Consider the following 21078-nt stretch of genomic DNA (forward strand, 5'->3'; position numbering starts at 1 on the left):
TTTATCATATTTTATTTTGGGACAAATTCCGCAACACTTTTATTTAAAATGTTACTCTAATTTTTAGACAAAGCGTAAACAAAATCGGTCTTTTCTGGCCGTGAAAATGGGGATGTCACATCGGCTCTAGCAGCAGTAATGTCTTTCTGGAGGGAAAAGGTGTGTTGTCTTGTTCGATCATGTTCTTTGTCCAGTCGACGAAGGCGTATCGCCGTGATTTGGGCAGTGGCATCAACGTCCATGATTTGGTTGGCGTTTTCCCTTGCTTACTCGCCCTGATTGGCGATGCGACGAACCATGACAGGAATGCTCTGTCAGTTGAACCTCTGCTACGGAGGTCATAAAAGACTTGTTTCATGCCGTAGGGTGGACGTCGTCCTTGTTCCCTGCCCCAGCGTTTCAGATCTACAACCCAGATGGGCGTCAGGGTCGGAAAGTCCTGTTGGAGATTTGGTACTACCTAGGGAGGATTGTAGACCTCGGGTTCTGACTCAGTGCCCTCATCATCAGCTTCCTCCTCCTCTTCTTCGGGATCCTCTTCAGGATCTTCCTCGGGACCCCTTCAGGATCCTCTTTTGGATCGTCCTCAATCCAACCTACATTGCCCTGGTTTGGGTAGTAGGGATCCCCGGGGATATGAAATCTTGACATTTTGTCTGATCGAGAATAGTGATAAGAGAACTATATATAAAATTTGAGTGTAAAGAGAAAGTTTTACGATAAGGCCTACATCGAGTCCTCCTATAATTACTTAGTGTATACAAATTACATACAATCAAGATCGAATGGACCATTGGATAAACAGCTTCACTCTAAGACCACATCCAAACAAGGAAAAGGATGTAAAGTGAAATCATTAACCCTAAGCCCATGCAACCTCACTCATGTGTAACCTTAAAGTATGCACTTTGTAATTATAGACCTGTCCGTGAAGGTTTTTAGTTTTTATAAGCTTAATTTTTCATAATAATTTTTTTTACTTAATTGATGATCCTAGTCCTAACGAAATGTCGGGGTTTACTCGCTTGTTATAGTTTTTATTGTGTCATAAATACTCCTATAGCTTTTAAATTTGAGATTTTGATTATAATGTTACTTTGGTAAGTTTTTAACTTGTTGCTCACTATGACTATTCCATGACATACGTTGGTCATATCTCAGATAAATATAGTTGATCAGCCTGTATTCATCCCAGATCCGATTACATATTCCGAGGCTTAGTCATAGTGTCCAACTTGTCTTAATACTTTTGTATATATAGTTCTAACTATAACATTAAACTGTTGCATGCATGCGTTTGTACCTTTATGAAACTAACATTTTTATTTATTGAAGTATAGCTGGTGTGAAAGCGTTTTGTCAGTGAGTTTTAGTCCCTTTGAATTTATAGTTTGTATATCTTATGTGGTTCAATATACTTAGTTCACTATAAACAATGCTCTGATACCAATCTGTCACACCCCCAAACCAGAATGGCGGAATTGTTCGAGGGTGGATGACTTCATGTAGTATCATAACAGTTCAGTAAATAGTAAAGAAAGCAAACATAACCATCATAAATATAATTTAAAAAGTTACATTGTTGATTGTAATACATGTTACAAAAGAAATTACATTATGATGATATAATAAATTTGAAATTTGACGCCTTAGCGTTCCTTCCCCAAAGGCTGTGGTTTACCAATCTGTCACACCCCTAAACCAGAACGGCGGAATCGTTCGAGGGCGGATTTTCGATTGGTCATAACTTCTTTGTTATAACTCGGATTTGAGTGTTCTTTATATTTTTTGAAAACCTTGAGACGATAACTATCATTTTATGTATCCCAATTGAGGCATTTGAACATTTCATTTCTGACGCTATTTTTATTTATTTATCAATTCGAAATATATTACAATACTTAACTCAGGTCATTACATTGACTTGAAATATCGGGTTGTCACATCCAATGCGTTAAATGATTATGTGAAATTCTTGCATGGTGACTTCGAGAACTGAGAGGCAATACTTGAGACGAGTATGAGTAGGAGTGAAATGTAGTATAGGCATATACTACCGGAAGCACAGGACTCGCACTTGGATCAGGGAAAGTCAGAAGGTTAACAAGGCACTAGTAATTGATTCTGTTTTGTTCATGTCTGCCGTTATCATCGTTTCGGTAATGACAAAGAATACGATTGATATTCCAAACCTAGTGGTCCTATCAAATCAAGTTCAAATAAGTTGAGTATGTTACATGGTTCAAAGAACCAAGTTCGATGTAACATCCAAATTAAGCTAGAATATTGAAGTGAAAGATAATCGAAGTGATTATCAATAAAAGTATCACGATCGTCGTTAAAGAAAGAAGCTTGTAGCTAGAAGTGATACATGCTTGAATGTGATCATATCACATTAGAACATTAAGGAAGGTATATTCCATTTTGGAATTTGACTCTAAAAGACCTGAGTCTAAGCGTGGCATCATACGATGAGAGGTCATTAGAACATGACCCATTGGTCTATTATGAAAATCGAAGTAAAGAACTTCTATTAAGTTCAGTTTGTTTCTAACTCGAAGGTTATGATTGAAAGTCCGATATAGTATGAAGAACGGATGGAAGTGAGCACCGCCAATAGTTAAGATAACGTATGGAGTCATTATACAAGTCATGTTTCGTTGATGATTCCAGTATATAATCATCCTAAGTGGGGAGATAATTGTAACGCCCGCATATTCGGGCTAGTCAATTTAAAGATAATAAGGGTTAAAATGACTTTTTGATAGAATATTATTTAGCATAAATAATATTAACCAAAGATAGAGTATATGTCACAAGGATTCTGTACATATAAAGAACATTGAAATTCGACTTAAAACGAGACAGTTATGACCTGTTGAATATTTGCGACAAAACCGACACGACGCCGCGTATCCTAAAAAGTAAAATTTTGACGAAATAGTTTGTAGTCTTAGAAATATAAACGAAAGTCGTAGTAGACGTTAAAAAGAGAGTGTGCATATAGAAAACGTCCAAATTTGACTTCGTTTGAGGAAATGGTTTTTCTAAGATTTTGCACATCAGTATATAGCCCGAAAATCGAATTTTAGATCGATCGATTTTTAGCCGACACAGCCTAAAAAATAATTGAAGATCTCGTTAATAGGAGCTCAACAATATAAAGACAGTCAAAAACAAACGTCGGATGACAAAGTTATGATTTTTTAACGGACTTTAACTATCTAAGCCTGTAAAAATATACCTTTAAAAATAAAGTCAAAATTAGCCAACCGAGTCTAAACTAAAGTTGTAGATCCCGTCGATACCTATGCGTGGATATAAATAATGTAAAAAACGGAGCTCTATGTGAAGGTTATGGATTTTAGAAGATAATTAATTATGAGCTAAATTTGCAAGTGACATGTGGCACGATCTGGGCCACACCTTCTTCCCCACGGCTTGGAACGAGATGGCGACACGTGAAAGCGAACGCCCTATGTTCGAAGGTGTTGGCATCCTATAAATAGGAGTTAGTAGCGAGTACCAAAGCACCAGAAGGCCCCGAAAAGAAGATCGTTTGGCTCAGAAGTTCTACCCGTGCAGAGCCTGTTTCTTCGCTAAACCCCTTATAAGTGAGTTATACTTACTATAATTTAAGTATAACTTATGTTTAAGTTCATTATCGTTATTATGAATCTATAAACAATATTTATCAGTGATTCCAAGTCGTTATACTGATTGATCTACTTACGGGGATGATGTCTAGGCTGTGATTTAGTGAGGTGTTTAAAGTGGGATTTCCAAACAGTATACTTCGTATATGAAATGGACCCTACCTCCGATATGATCGTACCTGGTTGTTCCTTACTTGATATATCATGAAAGTGGACTTTAAGTTAATGATGAAACTAGACTAATAATTAGTCGCAATAAATATTAGACTGAAACTTAGTGATGATAATACTAGCTTTCGTCAAAGGAAAAAAATCAATTGTTACAAGCAAAGCGCAACCTGAATTTCGCGTAGTCACATTAACAAGTCAGCGTATAGTTACTTTCAGCTTACACATAGATATGAAGTATTTAATATTAATATATACTATATGTGCTTATTATCTGTGTTCCTGATATATATGCTAGATGAACGATTTATACACGTTTTACATGATTTAAACTGTATATGTATTTTTATACCTATACATATATTGGGTAAAGATGGTTAGATAAAGGATGATACATGAAAGATGACATAGATGATGAGAGGTGAAAGATGATGAGAATCCTTGACTTTTACGTTGATCCAGTCATCTAGCAGAGTATAAATGACGACCACAAACTATTCTAGACAGTCCAGTGGAACGCTAGCAGGCTCGCAACCTGTAGGTGTTTTTAAACTACGTGTTCACCAAATGTACTTTAAAAATCCTGGCAGCGCCGCCTAAAGGATAATATTGGCAGCTATGCCTAATAGGTAACAAAGGCAGTTGTACGTAATAGATAACAACGACAACTATGGACTTAGTGCCTGTTTGATAAACCTTGACAGTGATGGACTTCGTGCCTATTCCATAGGACAATCCTTAGGAATGAATAAATGAAGAATAGATGATTCTTAGGAAAGATCCTTAAGAATAATGAAGATAATGTGGATGAGAAATTGGGTTAATTGTTTGATGATTGAACATAATAATTATATTATTGTGGGTTTAAAACCCGATGTTGTCACCCGACCACAAAGACAACATACTAAACAACCCTTTGGAATGTTGCCTTCCCTTTTCCCCTCATTATAAACTGTTAAACAAAAGAAAAGTAGCAAAGAGGCTGTCGGAGCAACCTCTTGCCCTCCCTCTCATCGAACTCACCAGAAACATTGTGAATCTGCTCAAATTCACATTGTGAATATTCATATTTTTTGTACTCTTTAATCATAAATTAATATTAATGTAAACAAATCTAAATTTCATTTCAGATTCACATTGAGAATTTGCACGTATTCACAATGTGAATAATAGTAAGTAAGATTCACATTGTGAATTCTGAAAACTTATTTATATACAGTTCAGACTAAAAAAGTGAATAAATCATTTGTTGAGATTTTTAGTATAATACGTTTTTTTTATATAAAATTATTTTAAATATTGGAAAAAAATATATCAAAACGAAATGGGTTATTTTTTTCGACAAACAAATGTTTGATTTTTATATATCAACATGGATATGTATGGAAAGATGATGAAAAATCATGAAAAATATTATATTCGGTTTTTTTTCGATAACAAACATAGCTTAAAAAGAATTTAAACAAACACAGGTAGTTTTTGGTATAATCTAGTCTATATGCGTCAAATGTACAAGTGTATATCTATTCTCTTGGCAGTAGATCATTGTGATTTCTAACGCTTATGATTAATTCAATTGTTTCTTGTTATTATATGCTCTCTGTTGAATCTCACCTATATATATATATATATATATATATATATATATATATATATATATATATATATATATAGGGTTAGGTTATTTTGTTTTCACTATCTATTGTGTGCATGTATGACTGATTCTGGACCAATCATTTTAGTTAATTTAAGAAAGTAATTAATGCATATTACATGTTGAAGATGTAATGAATATTAATTACATCTTCAGCATTTAATATGCATTAATTAGTTTCTTAAAATAACTAAAATGATTGGTCCAGAATCAGTGATACATGTACACAATAGATAGTGAAAACATTTGAACCTAACTCTCTCTCTCTCTCTCTCTCTCTCTTTATATATATATATATATATATATATATATATATATATATATATATATCGTCTAGTTTCGGCGATGATCAAAAAATGGTGAAGACTTTGAGGACAATTGCCCATTTAGTCACATGGGACAAATGTCCATGGATCGTCATTTAAGTGGTCATTTTTTGTTTTTTTTAAATTTCATTTTTTAAAACATGTATATACTTTGTTTTTAGGTTTTTATTTTTTTCGTTTTATTTATTTATTTTTTCTAAAAAGAATTTTAATTTTTTTCATAGTTTTCTAGTGTTTTGGTTTATTTTTATCTTTTTTTGATTTATTTTTTGTTTTTTTATTTTTTAAACTAAATATCAGTACGAGTTTTAGTATTTAACTGCTGAAAAGGTTTTAAATAATAAAAATATTAACGATCATTATACTCTTCGTTCATATTCCTTTTGAATCGTATTATTTTTGAATAAAAGTATTTTGAATCAAATTATTTTGAATAATAGTATTTGGGACATATCATTTTTAAATTATATGATTTTGGATCAATAATATATTTATCTAATTCAATTAAATGATGTTTTTATTAAAAAAAATTATAGATCATTATATAAATTGAATCATTTCATTTTGAATCATAAAAGATATAATTAAGCATTATAAAATATTTTAATCTAAATATTTTTAAATCATAACAAATTAAGGATCATAAACAAGTTAAACTGAAAGTTATTTTTAATCATAAATATTTTAAATAATTACATTTTGGATCATATTGGATAATATTATGTTCAACATCTATGGATCAATACTGACCTATTCGTCCATGAATTCGCCATTGCTGATTTGGAGTTTAAGGAGTGCAGATCGACACTCGACAGGGGTAGAAGTGGCTGATGAAACTAGTAGAGAGGCGGTCGATGGAGGAGGGAGTCGTTCATTATTGGTGCTGAATAGGTGACTCGCCGGCATCGGCCGCAAGGAGGCAGACATGTCGGCATCAGAATTGAAGAAAAAAATATTCGGAATCGATGAGGCTCACTTGGGGAAGATTGTCGGCCACATTCAGATTTATTTTGTTTTCTCTTTTGTTTATACTTTTAACTTAATTAATTAAAAAACTCAGATTTAACATATAATTTATTTATATATTTGTTTCCAATAATATCCTTGTCTCATTAAATTGACATGCCCCCGCATCTTTAATTTCTGATTATTTACAAAAACGTCACTTTGTATCTTGACCATCATTTTTTTTTATCTAAAGCTCCACTCTTAGTTCTCGGGTTCTCGGAAAACTATAAGTTTTTAAATGATCATTCCTCTTTCTTTCTCTCTCTTTCTTTCTTTCTCTCTCTCTCTGTATATATATATATATATATATATATATATATATATATATATATATATATATATATATATATATATATATATTAGCTATATTATAAAGCATATTGAACATTTCTTGAAATTTAAGAGGTACATGCTTGATAACTTAATGCACAAATCTTTTATGCACAAACCGACATCTTTTCACAACACAAAAGCTAATTATGATAAATAATAATCATCGAAAATATTTAAGGAAAGAACATCAATTAAATTTTGTTTCTTTTTTAATGTTGGCATGATGCTTGTCTAAATGTTAGACATTGAATTTTTCTAATATAGCTATTGAAACAGTCGAATAAAATTTTCTTAAAACAAAAATCATTTATTGAAAAGTAATAATTGTCGCCACCGCTTTAAACATGTGCACACCTAGTATATATATATATATATATATATATATATATATATATATATATATATATATATATATATATATATATATTCTTATAGCATTTTTAGGAAATATGTGCTTGAAGTTGCAAAGGTAAATGACAAAAGTGCCCTTAAACTAAATGTTTTATCTAATATTATATTTTTAATGTTGATTTCTTCCAAAAAGTTGTCGGATGATATGCTATATGTTGGAATCAAAATGCTCTCTTAAATTTTGTATAGAAATATGTGTTTGAAGTTGCAAAGGTAAATGACAAAAGTTCCTGTAAACTAAAACTCCAATTAAGTGATAATTTAATTGGTTATGTAGTATTTCACCAACATCAATCCTATATATTACAATTACACACAGTGTATTTAAGACTTTCAACACTAATGGAAGGTGTTTAGGTGGACTTAATTCTGGAATATTGTCGAATGCTGCACGTACTAGTGGTATGTGTCCCAGTAAAATATATGTTTTTTTTTAATAATGTACATAATATCAGATCAACAAAATATATGTTTTTTTTAATAATGTACATAATATCAGATCAACAAAATATATGTTTTTTATTATCATTATTTTGGTAGATATTCAGTATTCATAGATTTTATAGGCTAAAAATCTATATATGAATGTTTATTCTAAACAATTTAGCTAAATGGGTCAATTTTCACAAATTTTACAATATTCATTTATTTCTTCCTTTCTCCCAACTATGTCATCATTTTCCTAACTTCTTGTTCCTTTCTCCCAAATATGCCATCATTTTCCTAACTTGTTGCTCTCTAGTCTCTCAATTCCATTATCGTACAGCTTTTCAAGCACAAAATACAACATTTCATTTCTTTCATTTCCAAAAGTTTTAATTTTCTTATCTAATTTTTTTAATCTTTATATTAACTATCTGTCAAAATTCTACATATTCTATTGTATTTATGTGTTTTTTTTTATCATCAATAAAAATTAAAAGTTCCTTCAACAAAAGGGATAATGAATAGAAGGATAATTAGGTTTTCAGTTTGTTTGTATTAGGTCATTAAGATTTTTTTTGTGCGTATTAGACTAATATGGTTGTTATTACCGTTTAGAAATAGTCATTTTTACCGGTTTCAGCCTGTTTAACCAGTAAAAAAGACTAATTCTAAACGGTAATAATAACCATATTGGTCTAACACGCACGAAAAAACATTAGTGACCTAATACGGACAAACTAGAAACCTAATTACCTCCTAAGTCATTAACCCTAATTATTTAGAAAAATGTTTACTAATCAATGTGACTGACTTGTTTGACTGAAAATATTTGCTTCCATTTAAACTTATCACACAACCCTTCCAGAATTTCGAAGTCCAAAAACTCATATGATTGATGATCTTCATTAAATAAATATGCAATATTTTATCAATAACATCTTTTTTGTCATTTAAATGTTTACATGAAAACATCCATATGTACAAAAACAATCTCACTTTGATACCTCCCATCAATATCTACATTTGATAACGAATGGAAATGTAAAACCAACAGGGAGTTGCAAAGGATGCATATTATCAGTTATTTTATAAAGAACAAAACCACAACATGAACTAAGAAACCGAAGTTGCAAAATGAATAAGAAATCAGCACATAAACAAACACATACATACTATATACAACACATAAAAGAAAGTTTATAAAGCATGAAACTTAATAACAGGAAAAGTAAAAAACTTAAAGGAGACTTTATAGAAAGAAAGATCACCCTTACTTGCCACAAATGGTTGAAGACATCAACAAGAAGATCAATTTGACCATGGAATCTACATATTTTCTGGTCATGGCTTCAGTAGTTCATCTACTAAAACGTAAGAATTGCAATTGAACTCTATTAGCATTTGAAAAGGGAATTAGGGTTTCAGAGAAGACGAAGAATAGTTTTAAAAAAATTGGACCATTTCTCGATCTGTACGTGTCATCCTTGCGTAGCGGGCATGCTAATCTTCTCTGTATCGTTCAAATTTTATCGGATGTCCCCGAAGGGATGACTATAGATGTAGATTTTCGCTATATAGAGCAGTAGCAGGTTCTTCTTCTGGTCGATATAGGACGACACGAGTTCTAAATGAACTAGTTTACTGTTGATGGTCATATATTCTCAATGTCTTTAAAATTAGGGTTAATGACTTAGGAGGGTAATTAGGTTTCCGGTTTGTCCGTAGTAGGTCACTAAGGTTTTTTTTGTGCGTATTAGACCAATATGGTTGTTATTACCATTTAGAAATAGTCCTTTTTACAAGTTTCTTTCTGTTTTACCGGTAAAAATGACTATTTCTAAACAGTAATAAAAACCATATTGGTCTAATACGCACAAAAAACACCTTAGTGACCTAATACGGACAAACTAAAAACCTAATTACCCTCCTAAGTCATTATCCCCAAAATGAAATGGGTAAGTCAACCAATGAAATTTTGGAATTTAGGAAATTGATACAAACTAGATGAAATTAAGAGCGCCTTCGACACTGTGTGTTTTTTTTCCGTTATTTCAGGGTAACACCCATGATCTTACATCAATTTCTTCAGTTGCTATTAGTCTATATGTAAACTTTAAGTCTCGCATTACACTATTAAACTAATTTTGAAAGTGCATTAAAAGTAATAATATTGAATTACATGGTCGGTTGAATAAGACTTGGCATTTTAAGAAATTAGCTTTTCATGTCTTCCCCCATTTCTCTCCTGCAACAAAGATTAACTTATTTTTGTCAATGTATAGGTTTCAGTTGTGTACGTTAATTTCATTCAACTTTTTATCTAACCATAACAGAAATTCATGGTGTCGATATGTTGGTGATTTTAGTGTTACCATGTCATTTTATGTAACTGGATTCGGGGGTCGGTTAGACGAGGTGGTGTGGAGTGTACGCATGTATAACATCAAATTAGTAGTCGGTTAGACGAGTATTCGGGGGTCCGAGGGCAGCGCCCCTGGGTGTTGGGTTTCCAAAAGGGCAGCGCCTCTTTGGCGGGGTCTAGGGACAGCGACCCTAGCGGGGTCCAGGGGGAAGAGCCCCTGGCTTGGGTCCTAGTGCCAGGTCAGCGGGCGGGATCGAGGGGCGGCGCCCCCACGGGGTTTGCATATGGCACATAGTGGGTTATTCCGATTCTTGAGGATGATTATGGTAAAACTAACGAAACTCGTTAGTTTTGGTAACCCTAAATCGTCATTAAGACTCGGATTACCCTGACTTGTTTCCAAAGGAACCCATAGCGGTCCTACCCTAATGAAACCCTAATATCGTTTATTATATAAACGACTCTTCTTTTCAGAAGAGATACACGATCTTAAGCTCTCGTTTTTCATAATACTCTCACAGAATCCTCTAGCATATTAGCTTATGGTTTGTGTGTCTAGAATCGTAAGTGTCCACTTGGATTATCCTTGGCTTAATTTCTTGCAGCCCAGGCATATGGTAGAAATATCAGTTCGGAAAGTGATATCACGATCCAAGTTGGTATCAAGATCTCCACCACAAACCCTAAACTTCCCTACATAATATCCCCATTCCGACTACAAAAAAGAAAAAATAATAGAGTGGAGCTAGTATGGTTATTAAGTCATAGTTTAATTTCTTTTTATTACACCATAGTACTTTGAAAATAACCATTTTCAATTATTCAAAGCAATTTGCACTGCCACAGATGAACTTAATTTAAAAAAATGCTATAGATATCTTAATTCATTAAAAACTATTCGCGTTACAACCAAAACATATTTAAAGTTAAAATTAAAAAAAAATTGAAAGTTCAATTTTTCAAAATGACTTCCATACCAAGACATTATATTTTGGAAAATGGAAAAACTTATCCCATTATAATAGTGAAAATTATTGTGTAGGCATGACATTGCTACAACTTGATAGATTATTGTGTAGGCATGACATTGCTACAACTCAAGATATACCTTTGGTGTAAGCTCATTAAAGGCAGGATAAGCATCAGTTTCTAATTCTGTAGTATGACAAGCATGAAAGCTGCAAATGGCCTATGGGAAAATTTTGGTGCTCTGAATTCAAATGATGGGCATGTTTGGTATTGCATCCTCATTTGAAGAATCTCATAGCAACACACCTGTTAAAAGTTCCAACTACATAAGAACTTGCATACCAAATACTTGTAGCAACAAATGTGGCTAAAAGATTTTAAGGGAATAATAAGGTTAAGAAATTAAGAAATCCAAACCTCTTCAGTGGTGATAATTCCTTTGATATCCTGCCAAACAACAATAAATCAACAAATTTTATTAGTTTTACCCTTCTTTGGTATCTTTATGTTTCAACTCAATATTCCAGCACCCACTTCAGAGATTAAGCCACCAAGAGGAATCATAACTGCACTTGCTAGAAAAAGTTTGCTTATAGACATAAAATGCTTTTTTTAGGAAAATGAAAGTCACCTTCTGACCTCTCCTAATACCACATGTGCAGATATTGTACTCCTTTATACAAAAATTCAAAGGATTAACAAAAATCTTACCATTTAAGATATGATCCAATGACTTTATTGTTGATGGTGATGGAATCAACTTCTTTTACCCATTGTTAGAAGAGTAGGATCTTGAACATTTTGTTACAGTGACCAAAAAGAATTAAAGCTTTTAACCATTTTAATACATAAATTTGTAAATATCAAAAAATCTACAAAAAGAAGTTATTAGAGAACAGATTAACCGAGATATAATCGATCAGAAAAGAAATGCTGAAAAATGTTTCATAATCTTAAAATCTTTTTAGGTAGAGAAAATGATAATTATAAAATAAAAAATGTAACAGGGATGAAGACAATCACCCATCAATTCTTCCCTTGAATATAATTTCATAACAGGTGGTCCAAGTATACCGTCATTCGATTTCAACATATTCTCACTCATAGCTTATTTTGTTAACTTTGCAACAAATAATGGGTTAAGCACTTATTGACATACCTGAAGCCTCACGGCCTCCACCATTAAATCAACATCCTCTGTAAAGATTTAAAAAAATGTCATCTTTTTAAACCAGGAAAAAAAGATGGGTCAAATATGAAAGCTTGACCAAGATTTACGTTCAACATATTCATGAGGAAGTTGAACACCACCATCTTCACCACACGTAGAATAACCACTTAAACACAAGTTTCCTCTTACACAGTCAACATCTAAAGCTCTTCTAAACCAATCTGATGTCTGCCCTAAAGCCTGATCAACATGAAATATTAAAAAGACGATTATACCCTTAACACAATAACATACAAATAACACAAAACCCAAGAAGGAAAATGTGAATTTGAAAACCACCCTTTGAAGGCCATGCTTTTTATCCTCCCCTACTATATCATCTAAAGTGTAATTATACCAATAATCTCCATAAAATGGTGGATCATTTTGAGGTTTACAAGAAGGTGTACCCAAATTAGAAGTTACAGGGGGTTCACCTAACTGAAAGAAAAATTGAAATAATTATGAAATTTATATTTAAAAAAAAGTCAATAAATTTCAAGATTTTTGTTTGATTAAAGTCACTTTCACTATATCCCCAACTTTCTTGTAGTCTGTAGCAGGTGAGTGACCCACAACGTCATAGTTTAAATAAAATTGGATAGGTTGCGTTGCATTCTTAGGCAAAGTTGAAAGTTTTGAATTTCCAATAATGCCCTTCCTGTGTGGTGAAGAGGTTCTAAGATGAAGAAAAAAAAGAGAAGATATATGAATGTTTGTATTTTCACTAAAAATTAGTGATTACATTCATTGAAATGGCTTTTATTGCAATTGTTTTTGAAAGCATACTTTATGAGTTAAGTCCATCATTAACTGAGCCAGCAAGACCTTTAGCAATTCCAATTTTAGCAAATTTATGTGGATACCCGTAGAGCTAGTTGAGCATAAATGCATGATTTGTTTAATCCAAAAATATCACACGAATAGGAAGGTGTGATGCGAGTTATGACAAAATAGTTGGTGTAAGATTTTACTAGGATTTAAACAAATAGGTATTAAACTACTACCCAAATACATGTCGCAACTTTGAAGAAAAGAAAATATTAAGGAGATAAACTGAACTCAAACCAGGGTTCCCATTTGGCCTCATCTTTCGGGGTACCATGTCTCAATACCTGTAAACATACACACATATATAAAACAGAGTTAGGGTTTTTCTTAGAGGGAGACTGAGAATTGCTGCAAGAGGTGAACGTGAACGAAAATTAAAGAAGAAAGAAATAGCAAATCAGAAAACTGGAAACGAAGACTATTGGATGATAAGGACGGCAATGCGGTAATCAAAGCAGATAAGTAGTGAAGATAACAATCGAAAAACATATGGCGGTCTGTGTCAAAATAAGAAACATAAAGACTTTCATGTCAAAATAAGAAAGAGAAACAACTTCACTATAGCTAAGGTTTTAAGAATTGATTGTAATATGTTAATTTATTAGAAATATTAACACTAATAATAAAGGTTCAATACATATCGATTGAAGGCAAACGGGCAATAAGTTGCGCCGCTAGCCCTTTCTGGATGCCAGAAATGATCTTAAGATTTTGTCACCCTAGACTGGCCGAGTCTAACTGTAGCGAACAGCTGAGGTGTGGGGGAGTCACCCCCGTATAGATCTATACACAAACTCTTGCTCTCCCTCCAAGAGACTTTGATTATAACTACAGACTACAAACGACCCATAGAGGTGTCGTCTGCTATTACTCACTGAATCTAACTTGAATTTGATTATCATTGATTAACGACCTATATATGTTTACTGAATTAAAGGTAGGGCTAATAAACGAGCGGAAGAGGATTACAAAGTCCTACTAATCCCACGTATTATTTATGGCTATTGTGTATATGAAGGGGACGACGGCCCATTTTGTATTTGATTTATTTGGACCCTACTAGCAATGTTAATAGGCCACTAAGGCCCAATAGCACTTAAAAGCCATTGAGGGTCCCTTAAATATAAAATCGGGTCATAGAAGGCCCAATAACATTTATTATTATCCTTTTGGCCCAAAAGTCATGTTAATGGGTCACAAAGGCCCAATAAGCATGATTAGGAGCTCTCAAGCCCAAAGATTTGAATATGTAGTGTTGTTTTATGTATTGTATAATTGTCGGAAAGATTGATTTTTTGATTCGTAACGGCACGAGGTCGGTCGGTTGTTTATAACGATATTTAGAATTACATGTATATTCGTCATTCTATTTTCGTAAGTTGTAATTTGGTGTTTTTGACTCAATATCTTAAAGATAAAATAATTGACTCAAAAATATTGCTTTGAACCCTTTTAGCCCTTCTTTAATATAAATGACAATTTTAGTCCTTTATATATAAAAACATTTTAAGCCCTTAAACCATTTTCTTGACACTTTCGACCCATAGACTTGTTCAAGTGACGTTTTTAACTCAAAATTTATTCTTTGGCAGTTTCAGCCCTTCCAGAAAAGTTTTTCCCAGTTAAAGCCCAAACTTTTTGCAACTTTGACAATTTCAACCCAAAATCCAAAAACTTTACATTTTTTATCCTTGTTTAGAAAAATATTATTTTAATCCCCTAAATTTATTTTGTTTACTCTTTTTCCCTTTTTTGAGAATTTTACCATTTCAAACCCTTGAAAAGCACCTTTATCGCATTTTTTGGGCCTAAGGGCCGAAAAGCCCAAAGTTTAGCCCATTAGGCTAAAATTTACACTTTTATTCCTTTAAAAATCAAGATTGTTATAATAACTCAAATTATAACTGATTTGACCGTTTTGACCCTTATAAAAACCGTAAATGACATTTATTTCCCATCTTTTGCTTATTTGTCAAAAAATGGTTCATAATTTGGATTTGTGTTTTGTTTTGCTTATTTTGAACTTGTACAATTCTTTGGTCTTGATAATAACATGTTTTAAGATGTCTAAGCACATATATTTCCTAATCATAGTCAAGGATCTCGGCTAGATCATGATTTTTCACACATATTTATCAAAGAAAATCAAGAAATCACACATATCATACAAAAACACATAGATCTACACATTTTACTTGTATTCTCCCCCATAAAACATATGAAAACCGAAACTAGAGGGCTATGAACTCACCTTTTCTTGTTAATTTTGATTTGAAGAAGAGACGGAAGATTTTGATGCTATTTTCGGCCCTAGCAAGCTTTCTTGGGTTGATTTCGATCTTAGAGGTTTTCTAGGATGATGATCATGACTTTATTATATGAGTTAAGAAGAGAATTTTGATAAAACAAAGAGTCTACATTATGGATCCAAGCATCAACTTACCTAAGATGATGATTTTTATGGAATAACCTCCTTGAAAAGCTCTTAATCTTGAAACTTTTGAAGGAGAAGTGAAAGTGTTCTTGAGAGAATTTGGAAAGAGTTGGAATGAATTATGTATGTGTGTGTCTACTCTCGGCCGAAGGTAAGAAGAAGAAGAGGGAAGAGAAAGATATGGATGTGATGGATGCATGGAAACATAAGAATGGTGCATGGAAGTATGGAAGTTATTGCATGGATGCCCATTATGTAATAAGGAGGTAGCTAACCCTCCTTATCTCTTTGATTTTTCTTTTTTTTTTGTTTTGCACTTGGGCCGAGAATTAGAGAAGAGAGAAGAGAAGTTTGGCCTTTTGGGCATAAATCCATATTATGGGCCCAATTTGATGGTTTTCGGCCCATTGGGCCTTTTAGAGTAATTCACGGCCCAATGTTCATCAATGTATGAGTTTTATGGCCCATTAGGGCTATTTATAATTGTTATGGCCCAATAAGGCCTATTAGAGATAAACTAGTCCATTGTAGACTTTTGAGGCCGAAAATGTTAAGTTTCAAGTAAATGGGTCTAATTAGGGTCCATTTAAGAGTTCTAAGCCCAAAATAGTCAATTTGGAAGCTTATTGGCCCACTAGGCCCAATAAGGAAATCTAGGGTTTCAAATTCTTTGTTGACTATTTGAAGTGCTTGTATAGAGTGTTTGATGAAATTTTGTTGTCATTGAATAAGCATCATACATGCTTTCAAGTTTTAATCACCATGTTATCGTTGTTCAATTTTACAAAGCATCAAAATCCTAGTTGTGACAAAAGGGTACAAACACATGTTTATTTTCTATACATGCATTCTCGTGCTTTACCACTTTGCACGCAACAACTTTCAAAGTTGCATGCCCAGCTGTGAAACCCCCGCTCCCCAAACCAACAAGAGGAGAGACCCCAGTAAGATCCACGCACACATGCTTCCTTCCTATCAATCCAAAGACCAAAATGTCAGCCGATCTAAGTGTGGACCTTCCATCTTGTGGATCCGTCAAAAAGTTCACCGGTGCTTCTTTCTTCATAGAAATACAAGCACGCCGACAAGCATCAAAGAGAACATCCCGAACCACATCATGTCTGTACTTGAAACCAGGGAGCTCTCTACAATGAACCACATGTTCCCCAAAGGTATCCAAACATGCCTTGAGGAAAACTAGACATATCTCATCAATTGGGAATATGGGAATCATGAGGCTATAACTAAGGATAGTTCGGTACTCCACAGGAGACATATGCTAGCCCAGACCATCAATAGGGATAGTTAGCAAAAAATCCTGAGCATGAGGTGCCCGCAAACACTCAAAGACTGCTTTCTGTTTAACAGTCATGTTAAATTCGACTTCTATATCTTGGACCATTTTGCTAAAAAGGGCACACGCCAAAGCTTTTTGGGATTTAGGAGGGGGGGCAGTTTCCTTATTAGTGAAACCGCTACAGTCAAATCCCGGAATCATATCGCGAAGACGAGTCATAAGACATAGGTAATCCGAGTCCATACCACATACGCCACTGTCACAGAAGATGTGGTCTTCTAATACCCAAGATTGGGCTCTCGAGGCTACAAATGCTTAGGAGGAAACCTCGTATGCCGAATACAAACCCAAACCACCGAGACGAATAGGTAAAGGAGCCAGGAGCCACTGAATGTCTCCAAAGAAGGGGCCTCCACATACTACCATATCCTCGATAGACCTGCGTAATCCTTTGTTAAAGAACAAAGCTGCCTCTTCTATGTGAACCGACTGGCATGTCCTTAAACCAAAGAAAAGTTTTGCAATGCCCATACATGATCGAAGAAAAAGGAGCTCACTCTGCTGGTCACATAGTTGTGGAAGATGGCCCATCAAATCAATAGCATTGACCGCTCTCTTCATGGCTAATTCGCTAATAAACCCTGCGTGTCAACTAACAGCCCCCCCCCCCCCCCCAAGGAGCTTCACCCCCAAAGAAGGTCTCCCTATATCCATTGGGAATAAATCAGCACGAAGCCTCCTACCATCACAGGAAGGCCAAAAAGTCTCCATTTTCTTGATGTTCAACTCAAGACCCAAACCTGGACCATGCGACCGAATAATGTTCAACACTCTAGCCACCTGCTTTAAATCCCCAATGACAGTCCCATCGTCTAGATACATAGCATGGAGAAGGAGCTTACAATTTTCTCTAATCTTGTGCACAAGTGGGTGTAAAACAAGAGCAAAAAGAAGAGGGCCCGAGGGGTCACCTTGCCGTACCCCGGTGGCAGACTATATATGTTGGTCTCCGATATAAAGTCTCGCTGCTAGCCCGTACAAGAAATTCACCCACAACGAAATAGAAGGGCACATCTTCTTAACATCGTGGAGTAGTGCTGATCGATCTACCAGGTTAAAGGCATTTGAGAAATCTACAATCATCATTACAAGAGACCCATCAACATGGTGTTCACCTAACACCCTATTCGCACTATGTAACACAGCCTCGGAACCATCGGATACACCAACCCCAAACTGAAAATCATTAAGGTACTTGGCCATTTATTTACCCACACCTTTCATGGCAAGCTTGGAAACCAGACGTCTCCATATGGTGCCTACGACAATTGGACGGATCCTGTTGTCTGGTTTAAGTCGAGGCGTGAGAGGAGCTGACGCAACAAACTATGCAAAAATGGTTGGACATCTTCCTGCTAACCATAAATTAACAACTGAAGTGATAGCATGTATGCGATATGTGGCAATAGCAGACCCTTCTCCATAAAGGGCATCTAGTAAGTGTTGAGCCCTCAAGCTATCTCTCCCCCAAGAAGTCCCTTTAGGGAAGGATTTGATGCAACCAAATACACAGTCAAAGTTTGCTACAAGGGGAGGTTCAGAAATAATGGGGCTCGGCATGGATGGGGGTGGCCTGAAAGGGTGTTTGTCCTCCACAACTTTAATAGTATCACCATTATATGGTGCAACACTAGATGAGAATAACACTTTCACTGCTACAGTAAAATGACCATCTGCAACCTTACGGATGCACTGTCTGATGTTGGTGTTACTTGATGTAGACTCCTTCTGAAGGATGCCTCCACCCTGTCTCATAGCTCCAACCTCGGGATTCTCTAACATATTTTGAACTAACTTCGTGATACCACCCTCTTTCCACCATGTATCCAAGGACTTCAAGATGGAGCTTTGCTGTAAGGATTTCCTATTCCCAGACCTACACTCTTGTCTATTTTTTGGTCTAAACACCTGTAGTGTGTAGCGAGGAATAAGTAACAAACACATCCATGCCTCAACCGAGCCAGGTCAGGCAATCACCTTGTACAGAGCAGTCTTCAAAGCCTGAGAGAAAGCAAGGCGACAAATATGAGGAATACTCTTAACAGTAGTGATAGGCTCTTTAAGAACACGAGCAAGGAGCGAAACGTCAAAAACAAAACCTCCAAGACCATTTGTCACTGAATCTTTAGTTAACGACTTAGAATACCGACAATGTAACGACTCGAGCCGTCATCCCCTATAACAAACCTCGCACGACCATCCGGGTAATGACAGTAATGTCTAAGATCATGCAAAGTGATACACTTCCCACACATCCATTGACCAAAGGCCTTCAAAGTTTCTTCCAATGCCATAAATAAACCAACATCACTAGAAAGAGCTTCACGTAACACACCTTTACGGTCTTCAGTAGGTAAATGATGACTTTTGATGTGTGAAATCATACGGCCAATCCCCTTACTTCCCACTTCACCATTTGGGCAACAATGGAAGCTTCTGAACGGGCACAGACAAATATCACTCGAATTTGTGGAAGAATAAGCCATACCAGAGAACAAGCCTCGTGATGAAGCTAGAAATATGAAGCAATATTTAAGAAGGAGGGGAAGGAAATGGACATAATTCTTGTATTGACAGGGGGTAACTAATGGGTTCTGATAAATTGGATCTATTTAAAATCATTACTCTTTCTTTCTTAGTCAACCATATATTGTCACCTCTGTGAGATCGGAAGATCCGACCTAGGACAAAACATATGCACTCAGATGATGTTCACTGCTCTTAAGTTAGTATATTGTCTCCTACATATATCCTACTCTCTATGTTAGTCATATGTTGTCCTCTCTGCGTGATCGAAAGATTCAACCTGGGACTCAACATATGCATTCCACAATGATTATTTAGTCACCTAAGGTAAAGGATTCCGAAGAAACTTCCTTGATTACATGGGTATTCCATAAAGTGGGGAACATGTTCTAGTATACTAATAGTAATTGCAACCATAAATAAAGGTTGATTGGTATATTGTACTGGCTAAATTTAAGTTGACAACAATATCCCTGGTCGTCTTCAGATAAAATGGTCTATCTAGGAATATAGTAGCTATATATCGTCACTCATGATCTGTCCTGAAAATGTCATTTGTGCTTAAGTGGATGACAATATCAATGATTGACGAGAGCTTTTCATAAACGTGCATGCTGATAAACCTCATTAATTTGCTTCATACCGTTTGATCCCAAAAGTTTTTGTTTTATTAGAATCTGTTTATTATTGTTTTTTTCGTTAAATTTTTCATATTTTTTTCTTTCTCCTCTATGCACAAATTTAGAGGAGAATTAAAACCAAATAAAAATCATAAAATTCAAAAAATCCAAAAATCTGTTTATTTCTGTTTTTATTTCTTTTTCAAAAAAATAAAAATTCCAAAAATATTGTATTGTTTTTTAGTGTATTTTAATTTTATTTTTATTCTTAGTTATTTTTATTATTTCAAAATTTTCATTGTTTTGAAACGTGGATGAGCAAGGAGAAGAGACCTGGAAAGGAATTGACGGACATTACACTTCACACTACTTTCATAAGGAATTGACGGCTTGCGGATCTATATTGTTTAAGTTTCTTGATCTCGTTGTTACAAATTGCTCTGGATGTCCAAGCCTAATTGCCTTGGTTAATCCAATGTAGCTGAAAGACACGCACTCACTCTCAATAAGCGAGAGAAGATGGTAACTTTTTATGTTCAAGTCGGTTTTGGCAGTATCTTCCTAAGAATTGTTATATTTAACGAATTGAAGGCATGAAACTATACAAATTATCATGTCATTCCCTTTTAAGAAAGGTGTCGCCCTTTACAAGCTGACCATGTTTATTCAACGAGCATTGGTTAGGAGTTACTTCTCCATTTCAGTCTTATCAGTTCATGTAACCTAAGACTTGTCATGGCACCAGGGCGATTATCCCAACCGGGAAATAGATATCGCTAGACATCCC

General features: G+C 34.6%; 1 long non-coding RNA gene and 1 other non-coding gene across 4 annotated transcripts; both read right to left on the reverse strand.

Moving 5' to 3' along the window:
- Window positions 1–9428: 9428 nt before the first annotated feature.
- Window positions 9429–9531, reverse strand: LOC145065072 (U6 spliceosomal RNA). Its single transcript, XR_013688224.1, has one exon. It is a non-coding gene; the product is annotated as a U6 spliceosomal RNA (small nuclear RNA).
- A 421-nt stretch (window positions 9532–9952) lies between these two features.
- Window positions 9953–13835, reverse strand: LOC145063614 (uncharacterized). 3 transcript variants are annotated; one of them, XR_013688024.1, is made up of 3 exons: window positions 11731–13832; window positions 11453–11619; window positions 9953–10227 (listed from the first exon to the last, which is right to left on the reverse strand). It is a non-coding gene; the product is annotated as an uncharacterized LOC145063614 (long non-coding RNA). The 3 variants fall into 3 exon arrangements; XR_013688025.1 differs by lacking the exon at window positions 9953–10227 and having other exon boundaries at window positions 11286–11619; window positions 11731–12724; window positions 12824–13835; XR_013688023.1 differs by lacking the exon at window positions 9953–10227 and having other exon boundaries at window positions 11286–11619; window positions 11731–13835.
- Between the last annotated feature and the right edge of the window lie 7243 nt (window positions 13836–21078).

This window comes from Lactuca serriola, chromosome 7, assembly GCF_051521515.1.
Source record: "Lactuca serriola cultivar US96UC23 chromosome 7, Lser_US96UC23_V15, whole genome shotgun sequence".
Classification (NCBI taxonomy): Eukaryota; Viridiplantae; Streptophyta; class Magnoliopsida; order Asterales; family Asteraceae; genus Lactuca; species Lactuca serriola.